A 21,156-nucleotide genomic window follows, 5' to 3' on the forward strand; every position below is an offset into this window, starting at 1 on the left:
ACTGGCGGCAGGCCTGGGAAAGCATACTCCCTGTGGGAGTGTTAGCTACTGAGGGGAAGAATGTATCAGTGTGTGAGCCACAGCACATGGGTGCAGTGCACCACACAGCAGCTGACACACCGCTAGAAGGACATAAACGATGGGAAGCAGGACCTGCTCAACCTGCTGAGTGTCGAAGGTGCGGGGCTCAAGGAGTAACTAAAAATTAATTTTTGTTTTCTAAAAATGCTAATTTTGTTTTTCAAATAGCATGTTGCTCACACTCAGAGGTAAGCTAGTTAATGTTACGAATAAAATCCAAACCACCTTGAGCTAGCAAGGTGCTCAGTGTTACCTACTCGGCGCTCACATGGACTGATTATTTAAGAAGTGGTGCAGAACCCTCTGCCCTGTCACAAAAACAGTAGTATATCAGGGAGTTAGCATTCTCTGTGCCTTTCTTTAGGCAGCTAATACAGTCCCAATCTCCCAGTGATGTGCAGTATTAATTGAAAAGGGAGACTGAGTTGGCCCATCAAAGGGGGTGGAGTAGCAAAGATCATTCACTGCAAAGCATTAGTAGTACAAAATGTAGTTTATCTAATTAGGAACAGGCCTTAGCTTTAGAAAATTAAGAATAGGGCAATAGGCTATCTGATTAAGAAACGTGCAAGGATACTGTGTCTGCCTGTCAAAATATTTCTTTACAGATTAACTGTACCACTAATCATTTTTTTTATCTTCTTTATTTCTTACATCAGCAACTAAGGGCAAGAGGGCATCATCAGAGCAGGGTGAAGGGGTTGTCACTACCAATACCGCAGTGGGTGAAACCACCACCACCATACCAGATAGTTCTGCTGGCCCTAGTAAGTCCTGTTATTATTATTTCACTTGCCTTTTACCTCTTCCCACTAGTAAAATAATTTTTCCATGTTTAATTTTTTACACTGCCTCCTTTTTCCAACTCTTCTATCTAATGTTTGTTAAATTCTTGTTAACCCTGCATTTGCCTTTTTTCTATATTCCCAATTTCTGTAGCTGACTTCCTCTTGTCTGTACCTTGCTCTGCTCTTTTAGTAAGCTTTCCCTCTCCCCTTATATGTCCTGTGGTACTGTAAGACTTAAAAAACTGACCAACCAAGATTATATGTACTTCATTGACCATTCCACCTCTTCATTGCACTTCAATGATTCATCATAGCTCTGTCCTTCCATCATGATAAAAACATTTTTGGTTGGCTTGACAACCTGGCGTTTCTAACTTGTCAACCAACAAACCTCCCAACGTGATAGTTTTGATAGAAGATACTTCCAACTGAACTGTAGTGAGGTATTTCTGTTGTACTTTGCTAAAACTAATAATAATTACTTAGGAGGAAAATCTGGTATCTAAAATCGGTAATTTCTTTCTAGGTGCACAGACCGCCAGTGCCGGGGCCAGCAGCAGTGCTAGTGCAAAGGAGGCCAGGGAAATTTTTAGTGGGAGGAGACCCAGAGGTGGGAGGGACGAGTAGTAGTATGTCACATTGCTTGCTTATTGACATGTTAAGTATACTGTATTTGTTACGTGAGACAGATATCCCACCCATCATCACTACCTCCTTGCCCATGGCAATTTGCCCCCCATAACCAAATTGCAGCATGGTTCAATTCGGAGTTGCAGTTTTGTCTGTGCAATGTGAGTATGCTTTGACTAATGCAGCATTACAAAGTTTTCAATACATTACAACACAAAACCAAGTTGTGTTACCCAGTGGACAATCAGTCACCTCCTACTAGAATTTCACTCCATTATTCTTTCCTATGTTCTGTCCCAGTCTACCAAAAAATTGAAAAATCCATTAGTTGAATGTACCACGTTTTTCTGGCAAGTGAATTATGTATTTATAGTCCATGGCTTCCATGACAAATGTACGCCTTTTCAATTTTTTCTCTTTTGTCATTCGTCAACTACAGTGACTAAGAAAAAAAATAGCACATGATGATCAGTGTCACCCCACTATTCTATAGCAAAACTTCCACCTAGCTCAATACCGCTAACACACCTTGCAGTAGAGTAACGTTCTTCACAGACAAGTGAAGGTATTACTTAAAAATAATCTGTGGTAGAGGGTGAGGCCAGGGAGTAAAGTGAGACTACGTGCTTGATTTAGAGTTTGGTAAATGGGATACTCTGTGACGAATGTGCCAAATAAAATATATATTCCTGTTCCTTTAACTGTACTGCAGTGCATACTGTATTGCATTGTTTGTCCACTGTCTACTTAGGGTAGATAGGATATCCATGTTATAAGTGACTTGCGTGATGTAGTATTTTTATTACTCATCTGTCTCTTTGGAGTTGGATAGTATCTAATGGCAGTCGGAAAGAGCAGGGTCGATTGGAATTAAAGTAAAATAAAAAATTACCAATTAAAGCTGCCCCAAAAATACGCAGCAGACTGGAGACAGTATATCACTCATTATTAAGGGTGCAGGGGCTTCCAACAAGTGGTGGTACAAAGTCCCCAAAGGTGTTGGATCATCTCAGTTGAGACCATAATATACTGCAGAGGTCAGTCAATAGAGTTGACACTAACCATCTCCCTGAATTATCTGTGTCATATTTTATGAGCTTGATCCCCAAATTCTTCCTAACAATAATGGCCACTCCTCTTGTGCTCCCACACTGCGCAGAGAATGCCAAATCTTGAACCTAACTAAGCGTAGGGAAAAAGGTTCCACAGTCTGGTCTCTCTAAATGAGTTTCTTTCAGCATAATTATATGAGCCTTGTGTAGTAATGAGGATGGCTCAGTAAAGATGTAAAAGGATGCCCACACAATGAAAGAATCACAGAAACATTTCATAGAGAAGAACCAGGACCCTTAACACTTGTGGACCCACGACCGCACAAGCTACCATCCAAAGTCCAGTGTCAGCAGGCAACTGCCCAAGCCCAACTCTCTGGAACTTAAACTGCAGCTGATACAGTCAAAGTTCCAAATACAAGATGTGGAAATAAATCTCAGAGCAACAATGCTTATTGTAACAAACATACAGTGCCAATTAGAAGTAAATAACATATTACATCATCTTATTCCCTTACAAAAAAAGGATTTTGGCCCTTAAATATATATATATATATATATATATATATATATCACAACATATCATGAAATGCTGTACTAAAATAATAATAACTAAGGCTATTTAATTTAAGACAGGGTAATTTAAAAAGAGGGCAATTAAATCGTTCAATTGCTGCGTGTGTGTAGAACCATACTTTCTCTTCCTTCTTTATCATAAGTGATTTCCTGAATACTAGCGGAACTAGTCTCTCCCTCATTACTCTCTGTTTCGTGAGTTGCATACATCTCTGGAACATTAGAAGCTAGGTGCTTACTAGTTTGTTTGTTATCACCAATAGATATATCAGAGGATATCATATTATCTGTATTCATGTGGTAATCCCTGTCAGAATGCACCCTTCTCAAAAATGTCAACTTGAGATGTAGATATTGGCACTATACTGTTTCTGTTCCACCATCCTTTTGCTTTCAACAACAGGGAAGTTTTGTGCCCTTTGATAACTTTCACTGGCATCGAAAAATTGTATTCTCCTTTAAGAACTTTTTGTGGTATTCTGATCAGCACATAATTATTCACATTAATTTGCGTATCTTTAACCTCATTTCTGATGTCATATTTCCTTTTCTGCAAAATTTGTTTTCCTAAAACTCTGTGTTATAATTTGCTCAAATCAGTGTCCAACAAGAATTTAGATTTATTTTTTTCATTTTGATTCAACGAAGATGGTACTAATTTGGTTCTTGTCTCTCCATCCCTGAGAAGAGTAAAAGGAGACAACGCTGTGGTAGAATGAGGTGTAAATAGATATGCCCAAATATGTTCTTGAAGAAAACAAGATACAACAATATTACCACCTATCACAGTTTGGATTCCATCTCTTGGTCAGCTCCTTCTACCAAACCACTGGATGCTGGGCTATGCAAGGCAATTTCAGTATGTTTTATATTGAATTTTCTCATAAAATCTTCACTTTTCTTGGATATAAGATGCACTCCATTGTCTGTAACAATTAAGGAAGGAGAACCTTCTACTAGAAAATGTTTTTCAAGGAATAATATTACATGTTCCGAATTGGCAAATTGTACAAATGAATAGTAAATCCATTTGGAAAAGTAATCTATAACTACAATTAAATATCTCATATCTTTAGGTAATAGAAAAAATGGGCCCGGGAAATCTATGGCTATCTTATCTCAAGCTTTATCTGGAAAAGGAACAAAGCACAATGGTTTGGTAGTACATTTCCAATGTTTATCTGAAACAACTCAGTGTGAACAACTGACCAGGCCACCAGGAAGCTTCTTACAGGTTTTTGCATGTGGCGGAAATACCTAATTGACCTTTGAGTACAATCTTAACAATTTTGTGTCTCAGGGCCAGATGTAGCAACTTTGCAAATTGCGACTTGCAATTTGCGAGTCCGAGCGACTCGCAAATTGCAACTCGCAATTTGCAATGCAGAACGGTGTCTCAGGCAAATTGCGGCCCGATAGTGACTATGGGCTCTCATGGATATGGAGGCCTGCTGTAGTCAGCAGACCTCCATGTCTGTGACTGCTTTTAAATAAAGCAGTTTTTTTTTTCAAGTGTAGCCCGTTTTCCTTAAAAGAAAACGAGCTGCACTTAAAAAAAAAAACGAAACCTTTTGTTTTGGAATTTTTTGGACCACTACCTGCCCTGAAAAAATAATTTGGGGTCCAGTCACAAAGGGGAAGGGGTCCCATGGGGACCCCTTCCCGTTTGCGAGTGGGTTACCATCCACTTCAAGTGGATGGTAACTGCGACTCCATTTGCGACCACGTACGCGGTCGCAAATGGAGTTGCATACCACTCCGACTCGAAAATAGGAAGGGAACACCCCTTCCTATTTGCGACTCTGAAATGCATTTTGCGAGTCGGTCCCGACTCGCAAAATGTATTTCTGCATAGCAAACTCAGGTTTGCGACTCGCAAACGGCGATTTTCTCCGTTTGCGACTCGCAAACCGTTTGCTACATCTGGCCCTCAGTTCATTAGGTGGAACAAATACCCATTGACCAAACACAGCACCAAGGGCCACATTTACGTAGCTTTTTTCTTGTTGCAAACTGCCCGATTGCAACAATAAACAAACATATCCTATTTTGCGATTCAGTAATCTATTTCCCAAATCGCAAAATAGGTTTGCGAGTTGCAATTAGGTGTTGCAAGTCCCATGGACAATTGTCGGCTCTGAAGAAATGGAAAGAAAACTTTTCATTTTTCTTTTTTCAAATGCATCCCGTTTTCCTTTAAGGAAAACGAGCTGCCTTTAAAAAAAAAGAAAAAATGCTTTAGTGAAAAAACTGTCACACACATGGTGGTCTGTTGCCCCCAGCATGCCACCATCCATGTGAGTGCAGCCATTCCCAATGGGGTTGCAAATTGTAACCTACCTGATGAATATTAATGAGGTATGTCATTTGCGACACCATTGGGAACCGCAAACAGTGTGAACTACACTTTTGTACATATGGTTTTGCGACTCGCAAATTGTGAGTCGCAAAACTCTTGGTTGTACATCTGGCCCCAAGCCCCTTAAGACTAGCATCCACGAATATTAATGATTTGCTCAATGAAACAAAAGGTTTTAGAGCAGGAGCAGATAGTATCAATTCCCTGATGTTCTGAAAAGCACTAAAGACTTGATTATCCCAAACACACTTGTTGCCATTTGAAGCAATAATCTTCAAAGTTGAACCATTAACGCCTCGCCTGGAACAAATATTGCGTAATACTCACACAGTCACAAAAATGAACGCAAAACGTTGTTATCCATAGGAGGAAGAGCATCTCTGATTGCCTCTAAGTTGCAGAGTTTGGTTATTATGCCTTCTCCTGAAAATGTGTGACCCAGGTATTCCACTTTATACATTATGAGTTTGCACTGGAACTGCAGAATGTCAAACATTTTCTTCAAGACCAAATGGTAGCCTGCAATATTTAAATGCACCATATGGAGTGACAAATGTGGTAAGTGTCTGAGAATCTTCACTAAGTGCTATTTGATGATAAGCTGAGTGAAGGTCTATGGTGGAAAATACCTTTGACTTTCCTATACTTGTAATCATTTCCTGAATATGGGGAAGAGTATCACAATCTAGCAATATATTTTTGTTGAGAGATCTCAGGTCAACACATAACTTAAGATCTCTAGACCTCTTCTTTGTGAGAACAATGGGTAAAACCCATTCTGAAGAGTTCATTATTGTAATTATTTCCTCAGACACCAACTTATCCAATAATTCCTTAAATGTCTGCCTAATACTCAGAGGCACTGGTCTGACCTTATGCAAATGGGCAGGGCTCCTTTTCTTAACCAAAGGTACCTTCACCTTATACCAGGTCCAGTTATCCCTCATTAGTGAAATGTAGTCAGTGTCTAGAAGCCAGGCTGTCTGGAGGTAGCTGCAGGCAGAGCAGCCAAGGCTAAACTAGGAGACATACAATGCTCTGGCAATACCACTGTAGTCACACAGTACTCACACACATGAAAGACAATACTCAGTATTACAAAAATAAAGGTACTTTATTTTTAGTGACACAAAGCCAAAAATACTTTGGAGACTATACTTCCTTAGGAGGTAAGTAAATTACACAATATATGCACTAGTAACCAAAAAAGGTAAGTACACAGTAAGAAAACAGTGCAAATAGTTAAAATCACAATTGGTTGCAATGGGACTAGGGAGAACACAAACTACATACTAAAATAGTGGAATGCAAAAGTCAGTTTCCCACCTAGGCAAGTGTAGTGTGTAGAGGGGCGCTGGAAGTGTAAGAAAACACCAAAGGTCAGTAATAGACCCCCACCCCCAGAGCCCAAGAAAGCAGGAGTAAAACACAGCAAGTTTCTTAAAACATGCAAGAAGTCATGATAGAAGACAATGCAAGAACCAGAAGAGACTGCAAGGCACCAACGATGGATTCCTGGACCTGAAGACCTGTGGAAGAAGGGGACCAAGTCCAAGAAGCACTGAAGAGTCCAGGGAGAACAAGAGCCCCTGCTAACCCGGATGAAGTTTGCTCCCAGCACCCTTCTACACACTAAACTTGCATAGGTGGGAAACCGACTTTCGCATTCCACTATTTTAGTAGATGGTTTCTGTTCCCCCAGGGCCATTGCAATCTATTGCGATTTTCATTATTTGCACTGTTTTCTAAGTATTTTTACAGCTATTTCTGCATTCTAGTGTGTATAAAGTGTATATTACTTACCTCCTAAGGGTGTATAGTCTCAAAGATATTTTTGGTATTTGTGTCACCAAAATAAAGTACCTTTTGTTTTGTAACACTGAGCATTTTCTTTCATGTGTGTGAGTACTGTGTGGCTACAGTGGTATTGCATGAGCTTTGCATGTCTCCTAGTGAGGCCATGGCAGCTCATCCACATTACCCATAGAGAGCCTGGCTTCTAGACTCTGTCTACATTTCACTAATAAGGGGTAACTGGACCTCGTATAAGATGTAAGTACCTTAGGTACCCACTACAAACCAGGCCAGCCTCCTACCTGAATAGGTAATCAGCAGAAAGCTAAATCTAAAACAGAAGTGTTGCATGAGTCATTATAGAAAATGACTTCACTCAGGAGAAAACAATTAAAACATAGACTACTGGATATAACTCAGGGCTGACCTAGAAAGAAACAAGAAATTTAGGAGCCTTTTTTGAAGCCCCTTTCACCTCCTTGCTTCGCCCAAGCATCATTTTTTTTTTACGCTAAGGAAGCGTTAAGGGGGCCCCAACCATGCGCCATATTTACAAAGTGGCACAATGCATCCATTGCATCACTTTGTAACCCTTTGCACCGCATTATACCTGCACCAGGTGTAATGTATGCAAGAGGTGAAGAGCAGGCATTAAAAGGGTTCTTCTACTATTCTTTAGAATGGGTCCCTATGTACTGTGCAGGAGTAGTGCCAATATTTTGGCACTACTCCTGCAGACTACATCAAAAGCGTCATGAGAAATTACGCTATTGCCCCCTATCCTGCACCATGTTGCACCGTATATTAAATACGGCGCACAGATGGTGGCGGTAGGGGGGGTGCAAAGGAACTCAGGGAAAGTGGCGCTGCACCGAGTGCAGCGCCACTTTCCATAAATCTGCCCCTGTTTTCTTGTCCACAGTGACACTGATTGAATTGCAGTACCAAACTCCAGCCTAGATTTACCAAGCGTTGTGCAGCCGCTCGCAAAGAGCTGCACAACTTTGCATTACACCTGTGACACCTTGGTAAAGGAAGGTAAATCTACTTAATGTTTTTTCTTCCTTTAAGCTATTGAAGCATCCACAGAAATCAATATTACTGTATAACCACATACATTTTTAGCAAGTACCTAGCAAAATTATTTTCAAAAAATTGACATTCATGTAAAAAAATACCCTTTCAGCGGCTTTTCGTTTTTTATTATTTTTTTTTTTCAATTAAAATAGTCTGTTTCTGCATGCTACATTTCATTCATGAACAAGTTTGAAAACATAGCCATGTTTTCAGAGAGTAAGGAGGTACACTCAGACGTCTTTAGGTCTTCAACCATCAAAGGTTTATTGAAGAGACCAAAGTCTAGGTGAAATTGAACACTAGATATTGAATTATGAAACCTAAAAATTGATTTTAATTTAGCACGCTCTTTATAGGAAGTAAATTTATCAATTATGACATCACACAATATCTATTGAGACATGCTTTCTTTACGTTTAATGGTGTTTATCTTTCTATTTCTACAATTAGCACACAGTGTGTTTCTTACAAAATATTTCTAAAGCGTTTGGTGTGTGTTGTAGATTGATAGTTGTTCAATCTGAAATTACAGTGTTGTCTTTTCATTGTTGTACTTGAAGGTGGTTACGATCGCAACTAGGAAGAATTGCACATGCTTTATTTGAGGGCTCCTGATGTGTCATCTGTGTAAAGTATTCATAAACTTGGCACAGTACACAGCAATCCCAGAGCCCTGGAATGTCTAGATCGTCTAGGATGCTTTAAAGCCTCCACCTAAAAAACACAAACTTATGTATTACTATAAAATATTGGAGGTGACATCTGGCAACATAGTTAAGTGTTTTTCTTCATTAGTGTGGCAGAGTGTTAGACCTATAATCCTTAGGGTGGTCTTCCCCCAATTCCTTTGGCTGTTTTCCTCATATTTTGCTGATTTCATTTTTTTGGCCTTAGGACTCTGAATACTTTACCACTGCTGACCAGTGCTAAAGTGCATGTGCTTCTCCACTAAACATGGTAAAACTGGTGTATACACAACTGGTATATTTAATTTACTTGTAAGTCCCTTGTAAAGTGGACTACCACATACCCGGGGCCTGTAAATTAAATGCTACTAGTTGTTCTGCAGCACTGATTGTACCACCCACTAAATAGCCTTTTAAACATCTCAGGCCTGCCACTGTGGAGCCTGTGTGTGCAGTATGACTGCCAAATCCACTTGGTATTTATAACCCATTGCCAAGCCTGAAACTCCCCTTTTATTTCATGTAAGACCCATAAGGTAGGTCCTAAGCAGCCCGTAGGGCAGGATGCTATGTAACTAAAAGGTAGGACATGCACCTTTAGGTTTTACATGTCCTGGAAGTGAGAAACTCCCAAAGTCATTTTTCATCCCTGTGAGGCCTCATCCTCTCATAAGTTAACATTGGGAATGTTTTCATGCACTTATAAGTTGTAACACCTGATTAGAAAGGAGGTGCTGTGTAATGTTTCCTATCTTTGGAATGGTAATGATAAGGCCCCTTTACTGGTGAAGTCCGATTTAACATTACTATTTTTTAAATGCCACTTTTAGAAAGTAGGCATTTCTCTGGTCTTGTGTGACTGCAGCCTGTCTCCCATACACGCCTGCGGTGGGTGACAACTACACCTTGTGCAGGCCCCCTAGACAGCCACACACACAGGAAGGATTGGTGTGTCTGAGTGCTCATCTGCATTAATCTGCATTTTGATGGCTCTTCCTGTGCAGGAAGGGAGGAAGGGGATGACACTTTCACCTGAATACACAGTGCCTATCCCCACATAAGGGCTGATTACCCCCTACTGATAGACTGGAGGAAAGGCTGAGGAACAAAGGATACAAAGACCCTTTTTTGAAGTCATCCCCATTTCAAGGGCACATTTGACCGAACTAAATCAGACATTTCTGGACCTACAACGGGACTCTGTCAGAAGAACTCCTGTTCTGCATCAAGGGCTGACACCCTGCTGGACTGCTGACCTGGAAGGACTGCTTTTCTGCTGTTATGCCATGCTTCCTGCTACCCTCTCACCAGTGATCTACAGGGGCTTATTGCCTTGCCTCCTGTTGCTAGAGACTCAGGGATATCAAAATCTTTATCCCTTCTCCTATATCTGGGTCACTGGAAGTGCACCCAGATTCTTGCACCATCAAAATCAATGCATCTTCTGCCTGTAACCAACGTACCAACCCTGTAGAAGGAGCAGAGCAGACACATCACACTTGAAACCAGTGTTTCTTCATTGTATCATCACCACATCAGATTCACTGCATCACCGCTACTGGTAAAGGAAGATAGGTGCATCCCTTCACTGCATGGAGAAACCTGGAGCATCGTCTTCAGAACCAACATATTGATACCACCTTGGAATGACTGCATTGACCCCACTCCCAAAGGAAAATTGACGCATCCCTTCACTGCGTGGGAAAAATAGGCACATTAGCTTTAGAACCGATGCATCACAGCACTTGCGCTTTGCCTTCGGAACTGATAAATCACCAACACTGCATGAGGAAAATTGGCATATCTTGTGTTTAAAACCACGATCAAGGTACTCTGCTTCCTGGCCATGCGTGGCTCCTGTACCTGGCCCATACTTCATCATGGTCAGCTTGAACTGTTGACTTTGCTCAAGTCCTAGGCGAACTCTTCTAAAATTCATAACTTGACTTATACTTATTTGATAACCATTATGATCTTGATGTATTTATAAAGTCATTGCTTATTCTTAGAAACCTCTGTGGATTCTTCTTGTGGTGTTTTCATTGTCTTAGTGTGGAACAAATACTTTAAACATTGTCTCTTTAGATAAGCCTGACTGCTCTGTGCCAAGTAACCAGATGGTGATCATAGGTTATCTTTTACTCTGTATCTGACTCAACCTGACTAGAGTGGTGGTCCCCACTTGGACTGGGTGCATACACTTTTCAACTAGAGGTCCCATTTCTAACACAGAGCACCTAAAACCTTTTTACCTTCCTAACCTTTTCATTGATGAGGGATCCTTTTTTTGACTGGATGCCTTTTCTGGTGTTAGTCTGTCAAAGGACGTGATAGTTAGATTGTTGATTTATTCAATGTATGTTACTTGTTTGCTGGGACAGGTAGTTCTTGATGAGGTATAAATGGATTGATGACATGTTGAGTTACTTCCACTGCCTGTAAGTATATCTGGTTGAGACTGTTCGTCTGTTAGTGTGAGTGGTCATTATGAGAAGTCACATATGACATGGACCCCATGGAGCGCCTCCAATTTGTGTTTAAGTACCTGACTTAGGAGCTGCTGATTGATTTATTATTTATTATTGTCTCGTGGTGACAGTTCTGGAAAATTGGTGAATTCCCAGTAACTACATGAATTCTGAAGGCTGATAGGAATTTTCTTACAGCATTTAAATATTTTGATTCTTTTTGGAGGATTGAATGCTTTCTTCCTGGATGACACACAAGGGTGTATTAAATAACCTTCAGGCAGATTTTGAGCAGTATGACAAAGATTACAAAAGTGTTACCTTGAAAGAAATGTGAGGTGGCTGATTGGACAATTCAGGAACATCCCAGAGTCTAAATTAAATTACTAATTTTGCGAGGTCAGACCAGTGATGGTGAAGGACACTCTAAGGAGATGTTTGGCATCGCAATAGTGCATCTAGGCTCTTAGCCCAGAAATGGGATGTTCATATCAAGGCATTTAAAAGTATCACAGAGGTGGGTTTATGGGAACATTCTAGAGGCAGTGCCAGTCCAACATTGGGGATAAATTAGAACAATGAGTGGCAACAGAGCAGCTGTAATGATGTGTGGCTCTGTGGGGTATATGTAATGGCAATCATGTACCACCCCAGGGGGATTGTTAGGCCACAGAAACTTTGGGGCCAGTGTATCTATAGGGTGAACCGCAAAATGGAGATGGCCTAGCCAAAGGTATTGTTTGAAACCACAGTATAGGCTTTAAGATTCTAACCGGAGTCAGAAATGGTGCATTCATGGTATGGCTATTGTTAGAAATGGGGTCTTTGGTTGTCAGTCAGGTTACCTCCTGTCCAAGAAAGGACCCTCACTCTAGTCAGGGCAAAGGAGAAATACACCTGATTAACCCCCACTCACCCCCTTGGTAACTTGGCACGAACAGAAGGCTTATCCCAGAAGCAATGTGTAAAGTATTTGTACCACCAGTAGTTTGGCGGTAGGTGGGAAGGGCAAGGGGCTGAAGCAGTACTCAAATACAAAAAAATTTAAACTATTTGCTATAAAAAGATAGTCTGTTTCAAAAGAGCACACTGTGCATATCTAGGGCCGGGTGTATCATAGTGTTACGTTGCTCTTGAGTTACACAAGGTAGCATAAGGGCAACACAACACTAAAAGCAGATTTACCAAGCCCTGCAAGGCCATCCTGCATGATCCTGTGGTTCTTGGTAAATATGGAATAACACAAGACAAATCAAGTCCCTGTCTTACATTACTTTGCCCCAGGGAGGCATTCCATGAGGGAGCATGTTTGTTCCCTCGCATTCACCCATGGATTTTGTCACATGCCAAGATTTACCCTGAGTGGCAGATATTCTATGCCTTCCAGGGGAGGTGTACCAAGGAGAAATATCTTTATTCCTCCTTGTTTATCTTGTTTGTTTGTATGCCTAATTCTATGGTACACATAGAAAGAGGAAAACGCTTTAGAGGATTATTTTTGTGCAAGAAAGTGCATATGGAAAATTCCTGCCCTCTCCCTTTCATTCATTGCAGCTCAGTACGTTATCTTGTTGTGTTGCACTGCATGAAAAAGTGATATACCTGCCCCCGAGAATCAAGAATTCTGGTATATTTTTTAACATTTCTCACATATTTGAGAATCAGTAGACTGAATGCTATTTCATGCTCGGAATAAAGTACAGGCTCTGGAGTGGGTATCATTTGAGTGTTCCAGCCAAGGTGAGATCCCACCAAAGCAAGTGGGTGTTTCAGGGGATACGGGATGCTTCTTGCCCAAACCACTTCTCCAGTCAAGCTGGCAGGTGTATAAGAGGAAATTTCAAAGTAGATGTTGTAGTGTCCTACGGACACGGTCTAGTGTTTTACCAGCCACTCGGCTGAGGGCTGGCCCTACACTCACACCTCACACACATCCAGCATAGGTGTCACCAGTCAGGTGACCCTGCCAATAAAAAGAGCTGGGCCCACGTGAGCAGGGCCAGTTTACAGAACACTACTACCGCGTCTGCAACACTTCATTTTGCAGCATGAGGGCCTAGGGCCCCAACACCACATTGGCAACGAGGATCGACGACTCCACGTGGGCACTGGCTGCAACTTTGATGTTGCTCAAAGATGGGAAGAGTTGCCTGTGCCCGAGGCAGCTCTGCATGTGCTGCCAGCATATATGCCACCCTGTGAAGGGAGGAGAACATGAGCACTATCCGGCACTCCACCGAGCATGAGGTGAGCCCGGTGGTATGAAGAAAGCCCCTCTGGCATTGAGCAACGTGGCCTGCAGCACTGAGAAGACAGCTGCGGCCGCAAACAATGAAGTGCTACGGTGCTAAACCGCACCCACAAGGCAAAGCGGTTCAGGCCATCTCCCCTCCCCCAGCAAGCACCACCAGGCTGCATGGTGGCCACAGCACTGCCAGGATGGCTGTGGTCACCACGAACATTGTTGTGCTATTGCGCACCGAAAGAAGTTTGGAGTAATACCCAGGGCCGCCCCCACCTCTTCCAAATGAGCATGCCAGAAGCGTGGTCCTGCAGCATGAATGAAGGCTGCTGTGGCCGCAGAAGGCACGAGGGTGCTGTCGGGCACCAAGAAAAATATTTTCAAACAATGGCTGGGCCAGGTCCCACCCACACCCCCACGAAGGTAACGTGGCCCGCAGCTAGAGGGAATGCTGCTGCGGCCGCATGATGAGGTGCTGACCTTCACAGAGGCAGAGGAGGGTGCCAGGCCCACCCCCCTTCCAAATCAAGAGCAAGGAGACCGGCCCGCAGCGTAGAAGAGGGCTGCTGCGGGCGCATGGATGGAGGTTACATTGGTGCAGACACGCACCAAAGTGGGGTCAAATGCCCAGGGCCGCCCCCCTCACAGAGCATCGTGCAGTTCGTCTACCTCGTCCCACGAGGCTGTGCTTCAGAGCATCATGCAGTTTGCCTGCCTCGTCCCACGTGGCTGTGTTCTTTTTTTCTTGTGGAAAAAAAAGGAGGACAGAAAAGAAAGAAAATCGACACTTACCTGTGGAACCGGAGCCCTCACCAGCTTGATGACCTGCTTCCCCGCCAGCATGCTTTCCTCACTGGCATTTGTTTTCCACAAACGAGGCCCGTTGGAGGAAAGACTGTCTTCAAGCTGAAAAGAAGCACCAAAGTGGCATCTAGTGGCCAAAGAAAGGTACTTCACCCTATTTCTATTTTAAAGCAGGAAACAAGCACAAGCAACAGCAAGTTGCCAACAAAACCCCAGAGAGAGACTGCGCAAGATCAGCAGCGTGCCCACAGACGGAAACGGTGCAGAAGACAGAAATGACATGTACGATGCTGCACAGCAAAGGAGAAGACTGCAGCTGTTCCAGCCAAGCTGTAACAGTGAGAAATGGACTTAAGTGCCATGCGAGGCACTAGGGGAGTGCGTATGGCCTGCTCAGCCCCTTGCGGCCGTCCGCTGTCACTGCTGAAAGAACGCCACATGCCCCGGCAGTGATGGATATCACTGCAAGATAGAAGAGGTACATGCCAGGCTTCAACAAAAGACACCCTGAAGGAAAAGAGACAATGTCAGAGGTGCACAGAGAGCTGCGCCACCGAAGCTGACAACAGGGACAGGAGCCCGAGAAGATGGACAGAGACCCGAGACTGTGATGAAACGCACAGGAGATGAGGACGTGCCAGAAGGCCTTACCACAACACAAGATGGCCACCCTTGGCCCATCACAAAGCAGGTCATGAGAAGCGATCAACCCTGAAAAGCACGCCCAGGTTCAAGCAGGACCTAGTGCCACAATGGCACTGCCTTAAGGTGCAAGCACTGCGCCGTCAAGTGAAGAGGAGGCGGGAAAGGAAGTGACCTGCAGTCGCTGCCCTGCCACCGGCCCAAGACTAATCAAGAAGTGTCCTCCCCCACACTGCCTCAAGACGGAGTCTGCAGTAACTCGCAACAGGCAAGAGGAGAGTCGCACACCCTGAGTGGCAAGATGCCACTACTGCAACATTGGGAAAGCGCCACAGCAAAGGAGAAGAGAGTGCTGTGTAGAAGGAAGAGAGGAGATTGTGTGACAACACCTGTCACACTGCAACACCTGATGACCACAGAAGTATAAGTGCGTAAGATCACAGGGTGGAGAGATGGAGGACTCATGCCATGAAGGAAGAGTGCACCCACAGACAAGACAGCCACCGGGGTGCAGCGACGCCACTGAGACAGCTCAATGGGAGTACCAAACATAAGACACCTAATTGCGCGAACCGTGTACTTGCCCCACGCTTCACAGTGTGACTGTCCAGACACCTGTCACCTGCTGCTTGAAGCAGATGGCATCGCTGCTAACATCTGCACATGAGGAAATTAAAAAACTGCATTAGCTATTGGTGAAGTCCCTCCGGTCACCCTTACTCCAGCAACATCACTTGATGTCCAGTTCACCGAATCGTAAGTACCATCATTGCCATGTGTATCACAGTATCCATCAAAAGAGCAGATAAACATCAAGGTGGATCATCACCTCCGCAATACAACAACACTAACTAAGACACCCTCCTGACAACGTGAGATACAATTGCCCTGAGACTGTCTGAGAGTCCACCTACACCTGGTCCATGTTGGCAAACGCACAGACTACGAATCATCCATCCTTGTGGCTGCATGAATGACTTGACCGTAGCTCCTGTTGGAGAGCCTGTAGCGGACTAGAGATGGCCAACACGCAGTCCAGCACAGTTCACGCCAGTCCCGTGGCAGTCCATTGAAAGGGCCTCAAGGAAGTTTCCGAGTGAAGAATCCACAAAAGAGAGGTGGTCTGGAATCTAATCCACCGACAAAGTATCACGATGTACCAAGGCTTCAGAGGAGGACTTCACACCATCAGAGATGTCAACCGCCTTCGAGGGATTTGCCTTCATGAAGCCAGGATGTCTCAAGAAGTATATTTGCAGCGGACACCACCAACGCTCTTGATGCATCCAATTTGAATAATGCCCCCAATTCGAACAAAGTGAACTGTATACACCACCAGCCTTGCCTCGAGTGCCCACAGGACTGAACCACAGTGCATGAGTGGACACTTAACCAACCATCTGACTGTCACAGAGTCTGGACTTCATCCACACAGTGTTCGTGCCCAGCTGTACCTGGTTAATTCATGGACTCGTGCTGAGGTATCCGGGTGCTCCCCGCTGCACCTGTCCACTACAATACTGTGGCCTGCCTTCTCGAGGCAGAGAGACTGATGCTGGCGTTTTGTTATTGTGTTTTCTTGTAAGGGTTGGGCTTTGTTTTGTTCCTCAATAACATTTTGGAGGGTTGTAGTGTCCTGCGGGACAAGTTCTACTGTTTCACCAGCCACTAGGCTGAGGGCTGGCCCTACACTCACACCCCACACCCATCCAGCACATGCGTCACCATTCAGGTGACCCTGCCAACAAAAAAGGCTGGGCACACATGCCTAGGGCCAATTTACAGAACCCTACTACCATGTCTGCGTCACTTCATTTTGCAGCATGAGGGCCTAGGGCCCCAACACCACAGATGTGTTGACCAGTAGAAAAATGGAAGGGCCCGTAATATGATGCACAGACAAATGTCTAAAGCACAAGGCCAGGAGTTAGAAATATCCCCAGGATTATACAAATTCCACAATTGCCTAATCTCGAGTTCTAGCACACCTTTCAGCACATTTCACAATTTTGGCACTGAACAATATAAATCATATTTCTTTCTTGAAATCAAGTGCATTGTCTGATGTGGTGACAGTGTGAAGGCGCCCGATAAGACTACATGTGGATTTGGTCTCACCATAGGAGCATTACTTCATTACTACATGCCCTAACTGTAACTTTTGGGGAGAAAAAGTAGCATATGGTTCTGTAGTTTGTCACAAAAGTCATTACGCAAGTCTTGAATGGAAAAGTCATTGTGTGCCTTTAATGGCAGTTTTGGGCATATCTCACTTTTGGGCACAATGGTCCATTCCTAAGGACGCCTCCTATATTTTTTGATACATTGATCAGAATATTTTAAATTATCTGCATGATATAGGCCTGGCATTGAAATGCTCATGATAATCAATACTATTTGCCAAATGTACGCTACAATATTTTCTTCACATTGTAGGTGCCTTTATTGTGATATCCAAAACAAAACAGGTACCTTGAATATTTTGAGCACAAACTCATATTTTGTCTGTGATAGTTGCCCAACCTTACACCGAGTCAAAGACTCGCTGTAATCCGTTCATGACTCGTAATTGATTCACCTGAAACAAATGCTGGTAATTAGCTCAGCAGTCACTTTGCATATCTTTTTCCCATAATTCATTTCCCTCGGGAGCCGAAATGCGTTTGACTGGAGCATTGTATGAATTTAAGTGGATAGTGTAACATCGATCTACCTTGAAAGCCTCAGTGCAATAATTACATTAAACACAATTAGCTTTAATGTCTATCAACAGGCAGTGAGCATTGCCAAGCATTACTACTCCATTTTATGGCAATACTTGCGTTATCATTAACATTTCCACTCATCAATTTGAGTTAATCTGCCACCATACTTTAAATTCTGACTATCCTATTTGAGAATAGGAGGAATTCGTGCCACAACATTAATGATCTCTCTAAACATGTTGTTATCACTTAAGCAACATAGAAAGCAGTCTTCAGTAGATTAAATCACTGTTTGCTTTGCACTATAATCACCTGATAATTGACTAAGACGTCCGCTCCATCTCATGTAATAGAAAAAAGTAATAACTTATTGTTAACTAGCGCCTAATACCACTGTGTTTGTCTTTTCCAAACGCCTATATAAAGCAGATGAAAAGTATTCAGGGGCATACTTATTAGCCCCTTTGCATCACTCTTGCACCACACAATGTGGTGTCAAATCTACAGAAATGAAAAGTGAGAAATGAAGGTACTCTTCATGCACAAAACCAATCCTGCAAGCAACACAAGCGGCCCATTGTGCGCCAGAGCAGAGAAAAGGATAGGAATGTACCATATTGCCTTAAATATGGTGCATACCTGCACTTTCCCAGTGTCTCAGCGCAGCAAGGTTACATGCTGCGTTGCACCACTTTATCATAAATAAGCAGGATGGGATAGGGAAGAGGTCAAATTGGGAAAGGAAAAGCTTTTTAGGGACAGTGGGGTGGGAGGAGGGAGGAGAAGTGGGAGTGGAGGATGAGTGGTTGCTGGAGGTGTATGTCTGCTGGACTTGGGTGCAGGTGCATGGGAGGTATGCTGATGTGAGGTGGGTGACTGTTGGGTGTGTGAATGCTTGCGTTTGTGTCCCTTAGGATGGGGGGAGAAAGGGGGGAAGAGGAGAGTGGGGACGGGAGCATTGCTGTTGTGAATGTGTCTGCCAGTGAGGTGTGTGTTATGCTTGGTGTGGTGAAAGTGGATGTAGATGTTGTGCATGCAGGTGTGAGTGTGGACGTGACTGGGAGGGATAGGGAGGAGGAGGAGGCGGAGGCAGTGGAGGCAGTGGATGTTGTCGTGTCTGCAACTGTATGGTGTTTGCGTGAGTGCATGTGGGATGAAGTGTGGTGCTTGTGTTTGCCTGTGCCACTCTTGTGTGTTGCCTTGTGTGCATGCTTGTCTGTATGTGTGCCTGGGATGGGTTGGGGTTGAGGGGAGTGGGACTGGGAAGTGGTAGTTGGAGGGGGGACGGTAGACACAGGGACAATGGCTGCCATAAGAGAGGAGGCCAGAGCCTGAATTGATCTCTGTTGGGCTGCCAATCCAATTCCACTGTGAATGCTCTCCAGGAATGCATTCACAATGGTTGACTTCCCTACAGAGATGGATCTCAGGAGGTCAATAGCCTCCTCACTCAGGGCAGCAGGGATCACTGGGGCAGGGCCTGAGGTGCCTGGGACAAAGGAGATGCCCACCCAGCTGGGTGAGCGGGCACGGGCAACTCGCTGAGGGGCTACTGGAAGGGCGGTGCTGGTACGGGGTTGGCGGCTGTATCTGCAGCTGGTGTGGTCACAGAGGTATCCACCAACACCAGGGAGCTCCCATCGGAGAAGCTATCCGAGTCTGTGTTGTCTCCTCCTGACTCCGCTGTGGTGCTTCCCTCGCCCTCCGTCCCACTGGTTCCCTCGGCGTTGGTGGACTCTGCCTTCAGGGTCCTGTGGGATGCAGCTCCCTCTGTCGCCGATGCCCCTGCTCCTCCGCCAAATGATGCTAATGCACACAAGGACAGGATGACAGAACAAAAAAGGAGGGCAGAGAGAAAAAGGAAACACTTGGTCAATTACTGCACCAACACCACCGTTGGCATACAAGGCACTCTCACACACGGGGAACAGGCCTAAGCAATGTGCATTGCAACACCAGTGATATGGCTAGTCACCAAGGCAAGATGAGAAACACAAACTGCCAACTGCAGCACACCTGGGACCCATGATGCCCTACCTGAAAGTGAATACTAACAAGCTAGGTTACCTGTATTTGACATGCAACCATTACCCTAGAGATGACCCACGCTGCAATGTCTGGCCTGGCCTTAAGGGCACTCACTAACACACAACCACCACCCGGATACCACTCTACCATCCAAAAGATGTAATGATACCCACTGTACTCAACCCCTTGTGGCTGCTGTAATTCCCTCAAGAGCCCATCCAGCTCAGGGTACGCCACTGCGGGCCATCAAGTTGTTCAGGGTCGGATGGACAGTCCTTCCTCGTTGGGAGGCCATCCCCAGCTGGGCCTCCGCGGTCTTCCGTGCCAAGCGTCTCAGGTCCTCCCACAGTTTCTGACAGTGGGTGCTCTGCCTGCCATAGATCCCCAGGGCCAGCACGTCCTTGGCGATGGCACACCATAATCCCTTCTTTTGATGGGGGCTGACCTGCAGAGGTAATACATACAGGAGAACTCCATTAAACTAACAGTCTGCCTGTCACCCACATGGCCCACCAAACCCATTGCCATCACCATTGGCACACACACAGCCCAGCGCACAACTTGTACACCACCAACAGAGAAGCTCTCCCTTACACAATGCCTTTACACACATCTCCATTCATCCATGCCACATGCATCCTGCCCAAAGTATCACCTGTTGGTCTGGAGGCCCATACAGCAGTCCGTACTAGGGTAGGACTCCATCCACCAGTCGCTCCAACTCCTCTGAAGTGAAGGCTGGGGCCTTTTCCCCGGTCTGACGGGCCATGGTAGGTTCCAGACACAGGTCACAGCAGCACATGCAGTGTAGGTCTTCTCCTGCTAAAGGTCAGGAAACAAGTGAGGAATCAGATAGAAAATGGTGGTCACGTCTGCGGCGATGTACACCGCCACTGCCGGCATACATCCCCATTTGCCACAGTACTCCATAGGGCCCAATATTATCCAAGTGAGGAATTGCACAGCGGTGCACGACCACCTAACATCAGAAGAAATTACCTCACTTCCACCTGTCCCTCCATACACGACAGGCAGTCACCATTTTGGGGGGGGTGAACAGGTCTATCGAGAATTGCTGCGTCACAGGTTAAATAGGCACATACTTTGAAATTTACACTGTCCCAATACATAAGTGCACTATGTGGACCGCTGTTGTGGTTTAGTTGTTCAAATTGTGACAGCCTACTCACTCATGTGTCCCTTAGTTACCTACCACTGTGGATG

General features: G+C 44.4%; 1 long non-coding RNA gene across 5 annotated transcripts in view; it reads left to right on the top strand.

Annotated features, from left to right (window-relative positions):
- Positions 1-21,156, top strand: part of LOC138261330 (uncharacterized) — a 312,982-nt gene that overhangs the window by 216,191 nt on the left and 75,635 nt on the right. For all 5 annotated transcript variants that reach the window (XR_011199076.1, XR_011199077.1, XR_011199074.1 and 2 more), the window contains one exon: positions 741-848. This is a non-coding gene — a long non-coding RNA (uncharacterized lncRNA). The remainder of the gene's footprint in view (positions 1-740; positions 849-21,156) is intronic.

Source organism: Pleurodeles waltl, chromosome 10 (assembly GCF_031143425.1).
Source record: "Pleurodeles waltl isolate 20211129_DDA chromosome 10, aPleWal1.hap1.20221129, whole genome shotgun sequence".
NCBI lineage: Eukaryota > Metazoa > Chordata > Amphibia > Caudata > Salamandridae > Pleurodeles > Pleurodeles waltl.